This window comes from Cyprinodon tularosa, unplaced genomic scaffold, assembly GCF_016077235.1.
Source record: "Cyprinodon tularosa strain WSP-4 unplaced genomic scaffold, ASM1607723v1 ctg196, whole genome shotgun sequence".
NCBI classification, from domain to species: domain Eukaryota; kingdom Metazoa; phylum Chordata; class Actinopteri; order Cyprinodontiformes; family Cyprinodontidae; genus Cyprinodon; species Cyprinodon tularosa.
In genome coordinates this window covers 1302626-1320402 of record NW_024038715.1, presented here as the reverse complement: position 1 = coordinate 1320402, position 17777 = coordinate 1302626, and the positions used below count along the sequence as shown (strand labels likewise).

At 36.8% G+C, this 17777-nt stretch overlaps 1 protein-coding gene across 1 annotated transcript in view; it reads right to left on the bottom strand.

Annotated features, from left to right (window-relative positions):
* The window catches only part of fam163ba (family with sequence similarity 163 member B, genome duplicate a), a 30208-nt gene extending 20001 nt beyond the window's left edge, over positions 1–10207 (bottom strand). Inside the window, exons 1-2 of the mRNA XM_038283664.1 lie at positions 9500–10207; positions 9187–9283 (exon numbers count right to left, since the gene is read on the bottom strand). The gene's annotated coding sequence lies outside the window, so the exon portion shown is untranslated. The remainder of the gene's footprint in view (positions 1–9186; positions 9284–9499) is intronic.
* Between the last annotated feature and the right edge of the window lie 7570 nt (positions 10208–17777).

Here is a 17777-nt window from a genome sequence, read left to right as displayed (position 1 = left end):
ACAAATTTCCTACCTCTCTTTGGGGTTATTAAACATGGTACGAAGTTGCTGCCCAGTTCAGGGAGCGAGAGAAAGGTGACGCTCGTTTATTTAAATCGGGGGAGATGAGTTTATTTCCAGAAATTCTACAGTAATGCTTTTTCATTAAAAGGATGCCATCTCCATTAGATTTGACTGTGACGAGACAGGTAGCCTGGCTGGCTCAGAGGCTGGTAGCTCCCGTTCACTGGCTTCTGTTTTCGCTGAGGCATTCAGAAATAGAATGTCCCAGGCAAAGGTAGACGAATGTAACCGTGCACTAACCAAGTTCCTTGTTAACAGAATCGATAAGAGAATCGATGAGGAATGGAATCATTTCACAAAATCGATAAGGGAATCAGAATCATGAAAATCTTATCAATTCCTACCCCTACTTCTAGCTGGCTTTGCCTCCAGTATTTTTTTTCTCCTTCAAGTGAATTTTCTCACCATGTTTTTTTGTATACCTTCTCATCTGTGGCCGGACTGGAGCTGTGACAGGAAGCCCGGGCCATAGGTGGCTACACTCTACCCCTTCTATTCATTCGGCTAGCTAATCTGAATCGTTCAATTCCATTTCGAGAGAGAGATCATCTGTGGTAGGAGCTCTAGACATCTTCCAGGCATGTGAGTAAAACTAGCAGCAGTTCAGCGGACAGGATGAAGGAATGGTAGCTGGCGCTCACGGATGATGTCATACACACTCTGCTTTGTTTTAAAAAATATATAAATATAAAAAATATAACCTCGGATGTCTGGGGGACATTGATTCGCCTACATGTTATGAATTCTGGCGTACCATAAATGATAAATGATGAACAGTTTAGTTTGTGTCTTCAACTCGTTGCCCAAAGGAAGACGTTACTTGGATATAACAAAACCAAATATCTTCAGAACAGTTCCAAATGACACAAAACTAATATGGGTGAGTAGAACATGATGTAATAACGTAAAATCAAGGGGCCAATGTAAAAAAAACGGTGTTCCTATTTAATGTATCAAAATATTTAGTCCTATACAAATAAGAAAAACAAACTACTGCCTTACTTGACCATCATATTCATTCTCTTGTTCTTCCTATTGTGAAACTGGTTAAGCAGCTGTTAGATCACCTACATCCCCAGGGATATCCAGTTATATAAAAACATAAAAAATCAAATAAACGTGCTGTTCACATTTTTAAAAGTTATGTATATATTAAAGAATAGAAGAAATGCATCAGTTATATTAGAAGGATTATTTGGAGAACCAATGATTTTCTAAAAAAATAATTAAATATCTGAGATTGGGACTTTTTTATCAGCCACATAAATGCATTTATAATAAAGCTGTTGTTTTGTTTTTTTAGTAAAAGGACAAAGTCCTTTTATTACTATTAAACTTCTTATCTACTGTTAAAGCAGTTGTCTAAACAGAAAATGCATATCAATCTTTGAGATCTATGTGATACTGGTTTCATTTGCTTCAACATGTGCAATGTAGAGTAGGAATTGACTGCAGGCATTCATAATTCCCATTGTGAAGTTTCTATCCTAATTTAAGGAGGACAGTCCTGCTCGTGATAGATCCAAGCTGCAAATGTCACATCAAAGAAAATCAAGAAGAAAGATTTCCTTAATGATATAAATCTAGCTGTGTTATCTCTAAAAAGCAGAATCCAAAATGTATGATCTTTAAAACAATCGAATCCAATTAAATACTCGTGTCCAGCGCTGATCTCTGATTTCTTATCCTCCTCCGGATTCAAAAGTCAGATCTGCCTCTGATTAAAGTCAGCATTCGGATGAGAAACGATTAGCTGTATAATTTATAGCTGCAGTACAAAAGCAAAGTGCAAAAATGTTGAAAACTGACTGGACAAATTATGTCATTTTGACACTTAGTAGTAGATTAGATCATCACTCCAAATAGTTAATCAAAGTGTGATCCAATTTATTCACAGAAACAGCTTGCATAGAAATGCCATATTTCACTACCACATCGCAGTGCTTATGCTTTATCACCAACTTCAAATTAATTTGTTAAATAAACACTGTTAAAATTATATCGATGTGCTTCAGAAAGGACACCATTTGAGTCACGATGTATACAAATAACTGCTGTGTTCAGAAGGGATTTATTGCATTTCCAACCTCTTGGTCATGCCATCTTTTCACCAATTTTCTATTGTCTACTTAAACATGCGTGTGAAGGAACGCACGTTTAAGTTTTCAAACAAAAGTTTTAAAAAAAAGCTTGCAGCAATCTTTTTGTGTCTGTGGTTGAAACAAATACTATGATATGAAAATCCTTTTTTTTCAGCCATTGTTATGTGCAGCTCTGTTTTTGATCACCCATTAGTAACCAGAATATATTTCCTTAAATACCAATAAAATATTTAAATAAGGATATTTTCCTTAACGTGATATAACAGTCTTTCTTTTTTTTTCTTTTAAGAAAAGGGCGCACATCTGCTTGGCAATGTATTTTTAATTAGGGAGAAATCTCAAAAGAAGAAAGGATAATTTTCCATATTCACTAATTAGTTCTCTCTTTATCTAAAGGATATGCAACCTGATAACAACTCCCTCATAATGGATGCATTGTTTGACATTTTATCTTGATATGTGCATTAAGATGCACATATTAAGCACTAGTGCAGCATTTCTGTATGCTGCATCGAATTGTAGTATTAAATTTTTTTTCACACACAAGGCAGTTTGTTGGTTATCTATTCCATGCATTAAAAATAGCATACTATGCTTTTTGAATTTCTCTTTCATTATTTGCACTGATCAATCGTGGCCTTAAACACGACCATGCAATCGAAGAAAAGGAACAAAAATGCTGACACGATTGTGATCTTTCAGTTAATCAAGGCAGTATGACTAAATAAATCCAACTCACATCACACCGCTGTGCAATTAGAGGTGACTAAAGCTCTTATTCTTAAAGGATCATAGATGGCCAATTTCAAAGTAATTTCAACTGTAAAGTTAATTAATTATAGAGTTGACCTGGTCTCAGCAGAGACACTAATGCATATAGTTATTGCAAGCTGTTTCACTATTCCAAGCACTGAGGTTTACAGGTCAAAAGCTTTAGTTTAAGAGGGCTTAAAAAAGGGTTTAACTTTAGCTGCCCCTACAGGTATCTGATATTACATGCTGCACAATTTGATCACCTGCCTATTCAATTACAGTACATTGCATGTTGCAAACTTACATGGCATGATGGTCACAACTTTGTGGAATGTGGAATCAAGGCAAGTGCTCCTGAAATACCTTGGCATTCAACCAAATTAATACCTCAGTTGTTGCACTATACATTTCCTCTGTATGCACTAATGAAAATCTAAATCAATTATGTGTGTTGAATGGCCAGAGCAGCTCTTCTTGTAGAATCTGGGAACTATAATTACTTTACCAATTAATATTTAGTCTCTTAGAGGCAGTCATGGAGCTAATATTTCCAGATCATTAAATGTAAGGGAAAGTAAACAAAATGAGATTCTATAAAATAAAAAGTAGCACACTTACTTCAGAACTGGAACCGGACTTTCCTTCAACAAAATGTGCTTAATTTTTTCAGGCATAATGTGTTTTTAGATACAATAATATATGCAAATCACAAGATACGAATTGGATAAGATTTGCTGTTTAAAGACATCCTCAAGTTCAGCATCGTTCAGTCATAGTTATTCTATTTGCTGTGTGCTTTGATGGTTAAACCAGGTATATCTTTCATATTAACAGTTTCCATATCAGGATTAAGGTAGAAAAGATTTCCTATTTACCTGTATATGCATGCATCTGCTGGTACCTATCCTAGGAAAAACATGTTCGAATCCATATCTGTCTTTTTAAAGGAATAGATCATGTGTATATATTACAAAAAACATGCGAGTTTGAATAGAATAGAAAATCCCTTTACTGTTCCTCAATGGGGAAATTCTCCTGACTGTATGTCCGCTAGCAAACTGAAAAGAGCAGAATTTTAAGGTAACTTGCTCTTCATCATCATCACCATCAGGCTGATATGAGCCTTAATCAGAGGTGATTGGTAAATTTGGGTACTGGTTTGGTGTTGGTACTGGATCATATGATGGCTGAGGGGTATCCTGCCAGCCCCAGATCTTCAGAACCGGACAGTTCAGACGATCTGAACCATGGATGTTTGCTGGATCCCAAAGATGCCCTCTTCCATTATTTGTCCATCGTCCCAGAAACCCCCAGTACATCTAGTTCCATTTCTCTGTCCTTTTTCACCAACGAGGAGAGATGGTCTAATGAAGGAGAGGGAGATGCCTCAACAGGTCAGAACAACCAACTGCAGCCAAAGCTACTGTGTTTTGGTACGTAGCAGCTGGCTGTTTCTGCTGCAGGAGTCCAGGAACAGATTGTCATCAGCGACGATGAGGACTCTGGTTCCCTCGTTACAGACTGTAGAAGATGAGCAGTTAGCTCCGAACCTGAAGGCTCAGTTTAACCGGGAGTCGCTCCGCAGACATCATCATCACAGCAATCCTCCTTATCATCAGCAGAGCAAACACAAGGCTCTTGTGATGTTCGAAAAGGGACAAGGTCCTATTGTGTCAAAGAAACTGACCAGCAGGGAAATCCAGAGGTTTCTTACCAAAACCTTTGATTTTGCCACCAACTCAGAAGAGACCCAGTATCACATATGTTTACCTTACTACAGCGATGGGGAGAAGCTGAGGATTCTGCCCCACTTCCATTACTACCACATCCACTGCATCGACAAGTGGTTGAAGGACAACACCACCTGTCTGATCTGCAGGGCCAACCTGGCTGACGATGACTGTCTGTTGCCCCTTACGTCCTAACAGGAATCTGTTGGAGGTCTTAGAAAGAATTACTGATTATTTATTTATTTATTTGGACTTGAAGATTTTGAGGTTTTTATTCCTTCCATGTTTCTGTTTGCTCTGTTTTTTTTTAACAACAAATAAAATGTTTCCTTTTCTTGGGGAAAAGATCGAGCCCCACAGGTTGCCACTCTGGATCTTTGAGCCAGACCCTTAACCCCAGATTCCTCCCCAGGTGCCGCACATTAGCTGGCAGCCTCAAAAAAAAAAAAAAAAAACTAAAAAAGTTAGGAACTCCAATAAAAGATTGCTTAGGAAAAAAAAAAGTAAGCTTGAATAAAAAGATTAAAATTAGCACGTAGCACATTGAACATTATTTAAAAAAATTGGAATCATAAGCTGCATAACATGTAAAAGTTGAAATGTTTAAGGAAAGAGTGTTCAGAGCTTAAATGTGCCGATTGCTTGGCTGTAACAACTAATGGTCAGTGCTCCAGAGGCGGCATGAGCAACAGTATGAGCGGATCTTCAGTTTCTATGACTACAGTTCTATTACCGACTGACATTTTGCCGTTACAGTTTCAGGTTTTGAGTGGGTGGTTTATGCTTTTAAAGTTGTTTTATTTGCATCAACTTTCTCAAACTTGCACTAAACAGATAAAGAAAAAAGATTTACATATAAACCACATTGAGGGACAAACATGAATGACGAGTTAAAGGGAGTTTATGAATTACAAGGGTAGTTTTAATGGGCATCGCCTGTGCAGATATTCTCTTTACTCAAAATTTTCCTCTCACTGCATCTCTCTCCAAAAGGGAACCCACATTTGCTACTTTAATGTAAAGGCTCTGCTGATAAGTGTTGAGTAAAAATATTTGGACCATAAAATTAATAATGAGAATAACCCTTGGCGTAATGTGGCATAATTCAATCAAAACTGTAAATGTAGGCCGATTAATATATAATTTCACTTCAGTATTTATAGAGTAATATGCATGAATCTGCACTAAGAAACCCTGCAGTACATAGATAAAGCTGACTGTACTTTATGTTTGTTATCAGATTTCAGAGGGTTAAGGGTTGTTTTCAAAACAAAGAAGCTTTGTTTCATATCATAAATACATTATGCATTTATTATACAATAAACATGAAACTGATGAACAGATATTTTGTTTTGATCTGGGAAATTATGCATGCTGCAAATGTTGGAAAGTGAAAAAATATGCAAGAATATATTTCTCATAAGGTCATATTTATAAATACAATATTTTTACTATAATTAGACGCACAAGTAATCAAAATTTGAAAAAATAAAGTAAATTATTTACTAATGCTGAACATGCACAGCAAACATTCAAAGAAAGAGGCTCAAGAGAGATGGGATACAGGCACATCAGCCTGTTTTTTCCACGCCCTTTGACCAAATGCTCTCCATCCCTACCCCCCTTTGGAGTAAACATCAGATTTTATTCTTTTAACACTAAGTAGGATGAGGTCAGCTGACCAATAGCTGCTCTGCACAAACATGCACATGTGCTGGTCACTTCTGGCGGCCTGAGCACATCTGTTTGTGCACAAGTGATGAGGGAATGCTCAGGGTGTAGCTGTGAGGGTGAAAAGAGCATTGCTGAGGGGGAGGAGACAAGAGATGGGTGGTGGAGGAAGGGAGGAGGAAGAGCTGGCAGTGACTGTTTAACATGATCAGTGAGCAGCCATGTTCCCTTCCCCCCAGTTTCAATCCATCCTATCCACTCTTTCTAAAAGGACTAGAATGCATTCAAAACCCAGTTAGGTAATAAAAAAAAAAAAAAATAAAAAAAAATAAGAACCACTAATTGAATTTTTCATTAGCACTCTTGAAACCCTCTCTATTCTTTTCCACACCCCCTCCTGTTGTTTTCTCATCACCCATCTGTCTAGAAATTTGTTTTTTCTTTCTTTCTGCTTGTCCTTCAGCTTCTCTCTCTCTCTCTCCCTCTTCTCCTTCTCTATGTTCTGGTGAACTAACTAGAAGCTGGTAGAAAAAGCAGACAGATCCACAACATCTTGAATTCATGCTCCAATAAAAAATCAAGTATCTTTATAGGGAAAGTGTTTTTGTGTGTGTGTGTGTGTGTGTGTGTAAGAAAGAGGTCTCTTTCTTACACACACACACACACACACACAAACATACACTGGTCTAAGGGTCACTAAAAGAGTAACAAAATGTGAAAGTAATAAAACCTTAAGTGCCATTTATCACATTTTTTTAATTTGTACTTTAATCAACTTCATTTTCTTATTTTTCATATGTAAACAAATTCTTTACAGATTGCTTTTCAATTCTATTTTTCCTCCATTATCATATGTTTCACATTTTAATTTATATACTTGAACTGAGTGGGGGTCAGATTATCCTTCCAGGATTATTGAACGGTTCTGATTTGTTGGTACCTCTTTAAACAGTAGAAGTGACAGCCCTGTAGGTCTAGTAAGGCAACCAAATTCAAACTAAAATAATAATAATAAAAAAAAAACAGACGGAGTGAACAACATTTGACGGCATGAGAAGAATTTGAGGGAATAACCAAATAATAAAAAAAATAAAAATACATCAAATCAGTTCAGAAGATGTACATTCATGTCATGCATAAACGTTAATAATGGTGACAATACATTACGAAAATTTAGGCTCTGGTGACTGTAGTCTGACTTTACATTTGATCAACTTCTATAATTTTCCTCGATCTTAAACTGAAATGCCATCCATACAGTAAATATACTGTACTAATGCTGAATCAGCAGTCGGTGACTTGAAAATTAAAACATGACACTTTCTCTTTTCAAAGAGCCAGTCAGCAGACAGCATCTTACACTAAGCTGCTCTACAGCTCGACTGTTTTGGAAAGGTTCTCTCCACTCTTGCTGTTTGCATGTTCAACATATTGTATGCTGAAAATTTAAGACGCCAAACAATTACTTGTTGAGGTGGTGATATTGCTGCAAAGTTAGTAAATAAATGCCATTGGTTGAAAGGGTCTGCAACTATCTCATTCCAAAGAAATATTTTTTTCCCTCAGTCCAGCTACATAATTTTGTTTAGAGTTGCAATGTGTAATCACAGTTTATTCAAAAATTAAAATTTTAAAAACATATATTTTACAAAAAGAGGGTAGATACATTTTCTCTAAAGCACTTGCATATATTGGGAGAATTTTGCTAAACAAACAGTTCTCTTATACAAAACCCATATTTTTAATATATCTCCATTTTAAAACAATAAGTGGTACAGCTAAAATTTTCATTGACTGTATTCAACCTCTTGTTCATCAATGACCTTTTTCAGCTTTTATTTTTAGAAAAAGATTTAAGACCTGGTAAGACGTGTAACAAAACAAACAGACATTCCTGCACTGTTGTGGTTTCTAGCCCTGAATCCTAAATGAGAGCTGCATATCAACTTAATATATGTATCGACGCTTAACCTTAGAATTGTTATACTTTTTGCTTTTCTTAATTTCCTGCAGTGGGTAGATATGCTGTTTTGTAAATGACAGCTTGCGCATAGGTAGAGAAAATAAATGAATTTGATTGAGCACCATTACAACATTTCCTTACTAATGGCAGTAAGTTTTGGAGCAATTATCAAAATTCCTTTGCAAATATTAAAGCTACCATTTTGGCCCCATACACCTCAATCAAGTTCCAGATTAGTTTGTAGGCTTAGAAATCATCTGGTCACTAATTACCCTTTGTATCACAATGTTTTCGAAACACTGGTGGTGAATTGCATCCTATGCTCCACCCCCTCCCTCTAAACCCATGTTGTTTTTTTTCCTCTCCTTTTTTGCCTTTATTGGCCAACATTAATACTCACTTATATGCTTGGCCCTGCTCGACTAAAAATATCTTTAGCTGAACAGTTTGGATTGCAAACAGGCCTGACAGTTGGTAAGAGAAGTTCTGGCACACAAGCCTTGAGGTTTTGACAGCATGTGGTGTGCATGGCCAGGCAGCAAGCGCTACATAGAAAGGGCAGAAACCTGTCCATTGCCTTTATGTTCCCATGTGTACCATCTGTCTATATATGTTGTTTGTGCCTATAATAATTGTTCATTATTTCATCAGAAACACTGAAAAGGATAAGTGAATGACTCTGTCCATGGTGCTGAAGTCCATCTATCTATCTATCTATCTATCTATCTATCTATCTATCTATCTATCTATCTATCTATCTATCTATCTATCTATCTATCTATCTATCTATCTATCTATCTATCTATCTATCTATCTATCTATCTATCTATCTATCTATCTATCTATCTATCTATCTATCTATCTATCTATCTATCTATCTATCTCAGCATGCATTGAGTGTTACCTTCAGAGATAAGATGAAATCCTTGGGTCACATCCAGGGCTGTTCTCAGTCCTAGTTGACTTCAGTCACTAAGTCACTCAAATATTGAAAAATCAAACTGGAAGAAAAGAGAAAAGGAGAAAATATTTGTCTTTCCTTTTGGGAAGGTTAAAACTCAGAACTGGAAGCAAACATAGCCCCAAACCGGGCCCAGTCATCTATCAGTGTGTTAGAATGAAAAATATAATACAAAAATCAAAAATAGTCACAAGATACAAAGGTCCAAGCTTATTTCTTTAGTATTTTCCAGTAGATCAGTTTCTCTCACACTCACTGAAGATGTACAACATTCTTCTTTTGCTTAATTCCACACTAGCAGGGATGATAAAAAAAAAAAGAGAGACAAAAAGGCTCCAAATCTAAAGTCGACTGATCGTTTTCCGGTAATAACGACTTTATATCTGACAGATGTGTTCAGCAGCGTATAGGGTCCATCCACCGCTCTGCTGGAGTTGTTGAAATTGTGCAGAGTGATCTACAGGAAAATAAAACACTCCTACGCAAACATCCTCATGTTCAGCAGCACAAGCAGCCTGGGCAACATGTGCGCTGGAGAATCAGCATGGGGAAATGGGAGAAATTTCGCCATTTCTTTCAAAACCACCACTTTCGCGCAGCGTCCTGGAAGGTCGAGGTCAGATTTTTTGTCTTAGCGTCGCTCCAGGTTCTGCCTCTAACCCGACCGGCTGACATCCAGCTTTCCTTTCTTTATAAATCTCCTCCGATCCCCTCGCAGCCTCTTGCAATGGTATTGCATGTAAACTGCCCGGCTTGTTAATGCTTTTGTTGTGGAAAAGCATGCGCAGGAAGATGGATAGTTCCACGGCTGCTTTTATTAGCAGCTTTGCTGTTATTTCCGCGTTGGCCAATTAATTACCGATTCCTTCAGAGTGACGTCCGATTCTGCTTGGATACGAAAAAAAAACGCTGCGCTTTAAATCCAATGGAGGTTGGCCACAGTGCCTGCGCGAAAAGTCAGAGTAGTGAGTGCAGCCAATGGTGCTCACTGCCTGAGCTGCGGATTCTGAAGAGAAATGTAGAGTTGCGTGCAGAAATTCAAAATCTATAGCTTGCCACTTCAACTTTTTCACCTTTTGTAACGGTGCACTTAATTACATTTCAGTGGGGTTTTATAAAGTAGACCAACTGGCTACTTCTTACTTATGAAATTGAAAGAAACTGTCTTTTCTCTTTTTTTATATTGTGATATTTCTTCATCAATACTGTAAATAGAGCAATCATGTGTAATTTAACTACTACTACTATTAATCCACCTTTTCCTGAATGCCTAAGTGAACAACTGGTTAAAAATCATAAAGAGTAGGGAACATACCAGACAATTCAGGGTTATGCATGTGGAGATGTGATGAGAAAAGATGAGAAAAGGTTAGCCTACGAAAAAAATAACACAATCTTTAAATAAAGAAAGCAGTAATCAGAGAAGTCTAAAAAGTGTTCATAATATTCTGAAACCAAAACTATGCCACTTAAGTTCTGTAGGGAACATATTTACTGACAAAGAAGGGATCTCATCTTAAGTACCCTAGACATTAATCCATAGGCATAGTTGATACAGTTTTGCCCTAATTTCTGCTCTGACGTAGTTTTTCTTTCCGTAAATGGCATGATTTACAGGCTGTATAACACATGAAAGGATTAAGCAATTATAAAATTAGTTGATAATTTCAATAATCGATCATGTGTGATTAATCTAACTAAGTGTTTCAGCCTTAGTTGCATGGTGTGGTTGAAAAAATATAGCCTTTATGCTATAGTTTCCAGAAAAGCTATTGAAGTAAGTACATTTTCACAAAGTGAGGACATTTTGACTGGTCCTCAAACAGTTTAGAAATACGGTGTCAAGTTTGTTAGGGTTATACTGAGGTATATACCTGTATACCTGAATTGTATACACTGGTAATGGTTAGGTTAAGGGTTTTATTTTTAGGGTTAGGGCATACAAAGGGTTGAAAAGGAGGAGTCAGCACATGGTCACTACAATCACTACATATAGCAATAAGAGGGTGGGTGTGTGTATTTCACTTCCCATTCTAAAATACTTTTCATGTGTTTTTTTGTTTGTTTTTCTTCAAAAAGTTGTGCATTTTAATATCTTGTCTTACAATGCACCTGGAGTACACTTTTACTTCATAATGTTCTCATTTGTATCAATAATTTTTCTTTATAAAATCATCTCCAGAGGTTCTAAAGGAACTCCTAGGTCAAAAATGACATTTTTAAATACATTTGTTGATCTTATTTAGGTCATTTGTTTTGATGCTGTTACACAAGTAGATGGTTGCAGAAGAGACAGACACTACAGACCTATAGAAGATATGCAGCATGTTGCTGCAAACTTGAGGGGCTAAAGTTTCTTTAAGTACAGTCTGCTCTTTCTCATCTTTTAGACAGCTTCATTGTTGCGTTCCATTCGAGTCTGTTGTCTAGGTGAAAAGCAGGGTATTTATACTCCTCTACCACCTCCACCTCTTCCCCCATAATATCATTTGACTTGTCCTGTTATTCTTTAAATCTACAATCATCTCCCTTGTTTAGTTCATGTTTAGGATCAGATAATTTCAACACCATGCCACAAAAATTTTCACCAGCTCTGTGTACTCAGTTTCTTGTCCATCTCTGATGCACCCAACAACTGCAAAGTCATCTGAGTAATTTATCAGATGACAGCAGTCTGTACCGTATTGGAAGTCGGAGGTGCCCCTGTGCCGCTGACTAATTAGTTAGACACTAGACAGACCATAGTCTATAGCCTCCAAACAACCTTCCAGGGTTTCTTTATCTTGCAGTGACTACCTTACAGCTCTCTTTAATATAGACTAGGGGCTTATACTCTGAGTGATGAAAAACAAGACTGTTATTAAATTTTCCAAAAAGAGATCCTACGTAAGAGATGTATGAGTCCTTCGCATAGAACAAGTCCAAAGTTATGTTTTCTGCAGGAGAGCAGCTGAAAAACTGCTGGAATATTGGCAGTGTAGCAGAGTGAGGCGTGGTTAAAATCATCAGTTATTACCACAAATGCATTTGGTTGTTGAGTCTGTATATTCGCAGCAACAGAACTGATAACATCGTACACAGTTTAGACAACAGCAGATGTTGGAATGTAAACAGTTGCCAAAACAAGACTGGTGAACTCTCAGGGTAAATATGGTTGAAAACTAACGGACAGCAGTTCAGTATCAGTAACACTGAAATGTACTGGATGACATCGTCTTTTGTTCACAAGAACTGTTCAGCACCTCCCTTGAGTTTTCCAGCTTTCTTTAAATCATTGTCTGCTCATATGGTCAGAAAGCCTGGCTGAGAGAGCCATGAGGAGCCATGGATGAAAAAAACACGTACTGTGGTCATGCATCTTAACAACAAGTACTTCCACCTATCTATGACCCAGTTCAAAACCCTGCTGTCTCGCACTGGAGGACAAATAACCCAGACAACAGAGGTAAGAGAGACCTTGTTCTGGAGCTCAGACAGGAGCAGTAAGAAATAAGTGTGAGAACACCAGTAGAGAGAGCACCAAAACCAGGACAGGGCAGCTAGCGATGTCCCCTTTTGGAGCTAAGATTCTACAGGAGGAGATTGGAGAAGCCCACTGGGCAGACAGCAATCGAGAGCAGGGAAGACGTGAAAGCTTTCCGCTGCTAGCTTAGGAGGTGAGTGGAAGAGCACCGATGTATATTAGAGAGCCTGCTGGGTCAGACAGAGAGATGAACACAAGGGAGAGGCTGTGACTGGCAGGTGCTAGCTATAGAGTTTAACTATCGAGCCCACTGATTAGACTGATCACTGAAGTCAGTGGTTAGTTGGTGTCTGCACTGGAGGTAGGACAACAAAACAGTCCTTATAGGGCAATATCAAAACAGATTTTTTAAAAGATATTTTAAAAACACTACGCACAAACCTCTTAAGCAGCCAAATCTGTTGCAAATCTCCAGAGCCCCCCTCTACAAAGGAATGGAACATGGAAATTCTTTATTCTTGCTGCAGAATTCGTGTTTGGTGTAAAAATACCTTAAATTCACAATAAATGAAAAAATGAATGTGCACACTTTACACAATTTACTGTCATAAATGTAAGATTGAATATGTATAATACATTAACCAACCATGATAAACTTGGAATGTTCGAACTGTTTGAATTGCTAAAAATGTTTAAGGAGCAGGGGTTGGAATTATCTTTCTCTCCACCAGAGAGAGCCATATATGGTTTAGCTAAGACTTGACCAGTATATTGTGCGCACCTGCATCTGCACCTAATCTGGGCTCATAACTCCAGGAGTCAGAGGAGATAATTGCCTGTCATTCGACACCTGGTTGTGCTACCAACATGGTACCCAAAGCTGCTCCCCTTACTATCAATTGTATGCTCTGAACCTCTTTGTCATCAATTTGCCTGGACTAATCTTGTGAAATTCTGTTACCTGGATCTCTCCTTGACTACTTTGGGCCTGGACATTCTGTAATCCCTGACACCTTCTGTAATCTCAGCTCCCTCTCAGTTGGAGCATTGAGACTCTCCCACAGATGGCAATAATATCTCCTCTTGTCTCCTTGCTAGTCTGCAAAGACTGTCCAACACTCCAACGACAAGCACTCTCGCTGAACTTTGTACAAACTGGTCCCAAATTATTCTGCGTCTCCCCCAGACCCATAGGTTATTTTTATCTTCAAAAAGTCCTCCATCCACTAAACGTTCCCTGCATCAAAGCCATAATTCACTTTTTCCCTGCATCTATTTCAGTGGCTCTGTCTCCTCATGTGTCTCTCCGAGTTTCCCCAGGACGAAATTCAATCACATTGTGGTTTTGCAATAAACCCTCTAACATTCAATCTTCCTCCTGAGAGTCTCGGCATTTGGGTCAGGTCCTTCACTAAACCATGACATTGAATGTACTATATATTTGGTCAACTCTAATGCACACACAGTCTAATACAAGATCAAATATAAATATATATGTACATACATACATATATATATATATATATATATATATATATATATATATATATATATATATATATATATATATATATATATATATATATATATATATATATATATATATATATATATATGTACAGCCTCTTATGGGTAGTTACATGTTCCTTATGGATTCATATGCTTTTGTAAGTTTCAGCAAGCTTAATAATGATAAAAAAAATCAAATAACAGCAAAGGATAAAAATGATAACAATGACATCTATTTCCTGTTTGAGGTTGCGAGCAATCCATAAATTTAATCTGTCTGCTCTATCCAATCAGAAGTTATTTTGGATATGTGTTTTGGATCGTGGCATAGTTGCATCTACAAAAGGGCATTAATTCAAATGAATTTTTCAGTAAAATTAAACTTGTGCAGTGGATTCACATTTTCAAATGAGTTAAAAAAACAAAAGTTCAAATCAGTTTTTAGTCAGATATTGGAATTAATGCTGTGCTTACAATAAGTATATGTAAACCTTTGCCCAGCACCTGCCTCTGTCAAATAAAGACCATAAAACTGAAAGTGTTTGTCCCTCTAATGGGAAACCAGCAAACTCATTTTGCTTTTTTTAACCTACGTACAAGTTTTAGATTGCGAGATGACTAATCTTCACACTTAGCCACAATCACCCAATAATTCTCCTTACAACTGAATTCAGGATAGTCAGAACCATTGATTACAAGAATTACACCTGTCATAAGAAGGTTCAGCCAAGTTACAATGACAAACTGTTCTGTTTTTAACAATAAAACCCTAATCAAGCTACATTGAAATGAAGGACCTACTTTTCCCTTGAAGGATTTCTCTCCCTGTGTACCATCTGAATCACTTGTCATTTCACTCACTTTGCCTCCAGACTGTCTTGTACAGTTTCTTTATATTATACCAAATATTATTCTTCAAACATCTTTCTGCTGTAGACTCTTTCTCTCCTTTTCATTTAGCCCTCTCCTTCAAAAACCCTTTACTCATCTTTTTCCGTAATTATCTAGTCCAGCCTCCAACTGCTTGGTGCTCATATTCAGATCAGGCAAGGGGCAGTTTGAGGCAATGCTAAGGGCAGCGGTGTGAGTTTTCATTGCATTCATTATTCAGCCTGAAAGAAGTGGAGATTAGAGCACTTTGAGAGTGTGCCGTGTTGAAATATTTATATTAGCAGAGAAAAAGATGGTCGGATTGGATGTGGGGAGGGGAATTCTGATTTTATATGTTTTATATTTTTATGGAGTTCCACACATGCATTGTGAAATATGGTGATGGGAGTTTGGGTGGCGATCTTATCACTGCAAAAACCACTGTTTATCAAATTTTTTGCATAAGCATAATTATTATTTTGTTGTTTTTATTTCCCATCATCAAAAGCTTCCCAAAACTTGTAAATAAAATTCACCCAAAGCCAACACTGGATCATGAAACAGTCTGGACAAGAACGATGAGTAACATTAAAGAAGCATTAGAAAAGAGAGTCAGGGACACTGGGTACAGCCATGATCTGTGCTTTTTAACCATGCTCACATTTCTAATATGTTTTCCATTAAAGAATGACTTTCGACTTGTGTGAGGGATTTGCACAACCCAGCCAGAAAACCGATTAATCTTTTCATAAAAAAAAGGTCTAAATTTATTTCAAAAAATTGTTCCAAAAAATTATGAATTGGGCCAAAAACAGAGGTAAAAGAAAAAAAAGAAAAAACAGACTTCAATTCAGGTACTAACATAAAGAACTAAAGCACAAACCGACCTATCAAACAAGCCATGAGGGAAACTTAAATAGTTCCTGATCAGACCACTGTTGACACACAAGGGGGATAACTGACTGACAAACTAACAATTAAACTTAATTAAACAAATAAATACTGGCAGGACGCTAAATTTTTTCTTAAAATTTAACATATTAACAAAACTACCCAAAACTCTATTATCTAAATATATCTAAACAAATGATAAACAAATTTTCTTTCCCATTACAACAAATGGTGCGACCCGCTGATTAGCCTCAAACGACCAATTGAGATAAAAGCTGGAGCTCATTGCAGCCCTTCAGCAGCAGATCCAAAGGAAACAACCTGAAAAGTTAAGTTAACTAAATGTGTGCACTTCATAAAGCTTACTTAAAGGCTAATGAAAATATTTCAAATGTGCAACTCATTTTGAGAATTAAAAATATAAAAGTTACCTCACAGCTTTAGAGTGTGACAGCAGGCTATCACAACTTGTCTATCATTCATCTCCTTAATTGTCTTATCATTACCGGTCTCACTAACATCATTAACTTAACAGGTCAGAGAACAGACATTGCAAGGCAAGTTTATTTGTACATAACATTTCAGTAACAAGACAATTTAAAGTACTCTATGTGACAGTAACATAAGAAAAGACATGCAGAGACAAAAAATAAATAAATAAATAAATAAATAAATAAATAAATAAATAAATAAATATAGCATTGGCATAATTAATTTAGGAGGAAAAAATGTTGGACTACAAACTTAAACTAATGATGTTTCTGGTAACCGTTTAAAACAACCAAAAATAACTCTAACCAAATGGGCTTTTTATCTTGATTTAAGAAAACTTGAGCCAGAAGACCTGAGAGGTTTGGGCAGTTGATACACCAACAACAAATTATTAGTATATTCTTGTCCATGTAATCTTTTCAGTAATTTGTGTCAAGGTTGTGGGGATTAATGAGTACATATGAGGGCATTCAGCTGGTCCCCATATGGTAAAGTTATCTTCTTTGGGTTGGAGTTAGGTTTAGGACCAAGGTGTGAAATCAGTTTAGGTTAGGTATATATTGGTAATGGTTAGGGTAAAAGTCTGGGTTACACCATATAAAATGAATGTTTCGCAAATAAATGTCTCCATAAAGCATGAAAAAACAGCAGTGTGTAAAATTTTTTGTAAAACTACACAAATGAATAGAAGCATCAAAAGGTGGTGGAAATACACGTCCTTCTCAAAATATTGGCAGGAATTTGGGGTTTTCATGAGCTTTCTGCCAAAATCATCACATTAAGACAATAAAAGATCTGAAATAATTTAATTAGTGTGCAATAAATCTAAAATATATGAATGTTCAAGTTTTATTATTACATTATGGAAAATAATGTACTTTATCACAATATGCTAATATCTTGAGAGGGATCTGTAGTTGTGCACCCAAACACAGGGTTGAAGGAGCCAGAGATGAGTTTTGCTGATTTAATGGCAAGTAAAAACGACAAACCAGCAATGAGGAACTGCACAGGAGGTGTATATATAGTGGACAGAACAAATAATGAGCTAATCAGCTGATATGGAGCAGGTGTAAAAAGAAGTAACCAGAAGGGAGTTCGGGGAAAGGAGACTGGCACAAGGGGGCAACAGAGAGTAACTCAAAAAATGCAACACAGCTTAAATATAACACAAAATGGAAAAGAAACTAATGACCAATAAAACAGAATAAAAACTCAAAAAGAGGTCTAAAAGGGGAGAAACATAACAGGTCAAGCTTTAACTTCCTGTATGAAGATTTAACTTGTTATTAGATTTTTTTATTTGCAA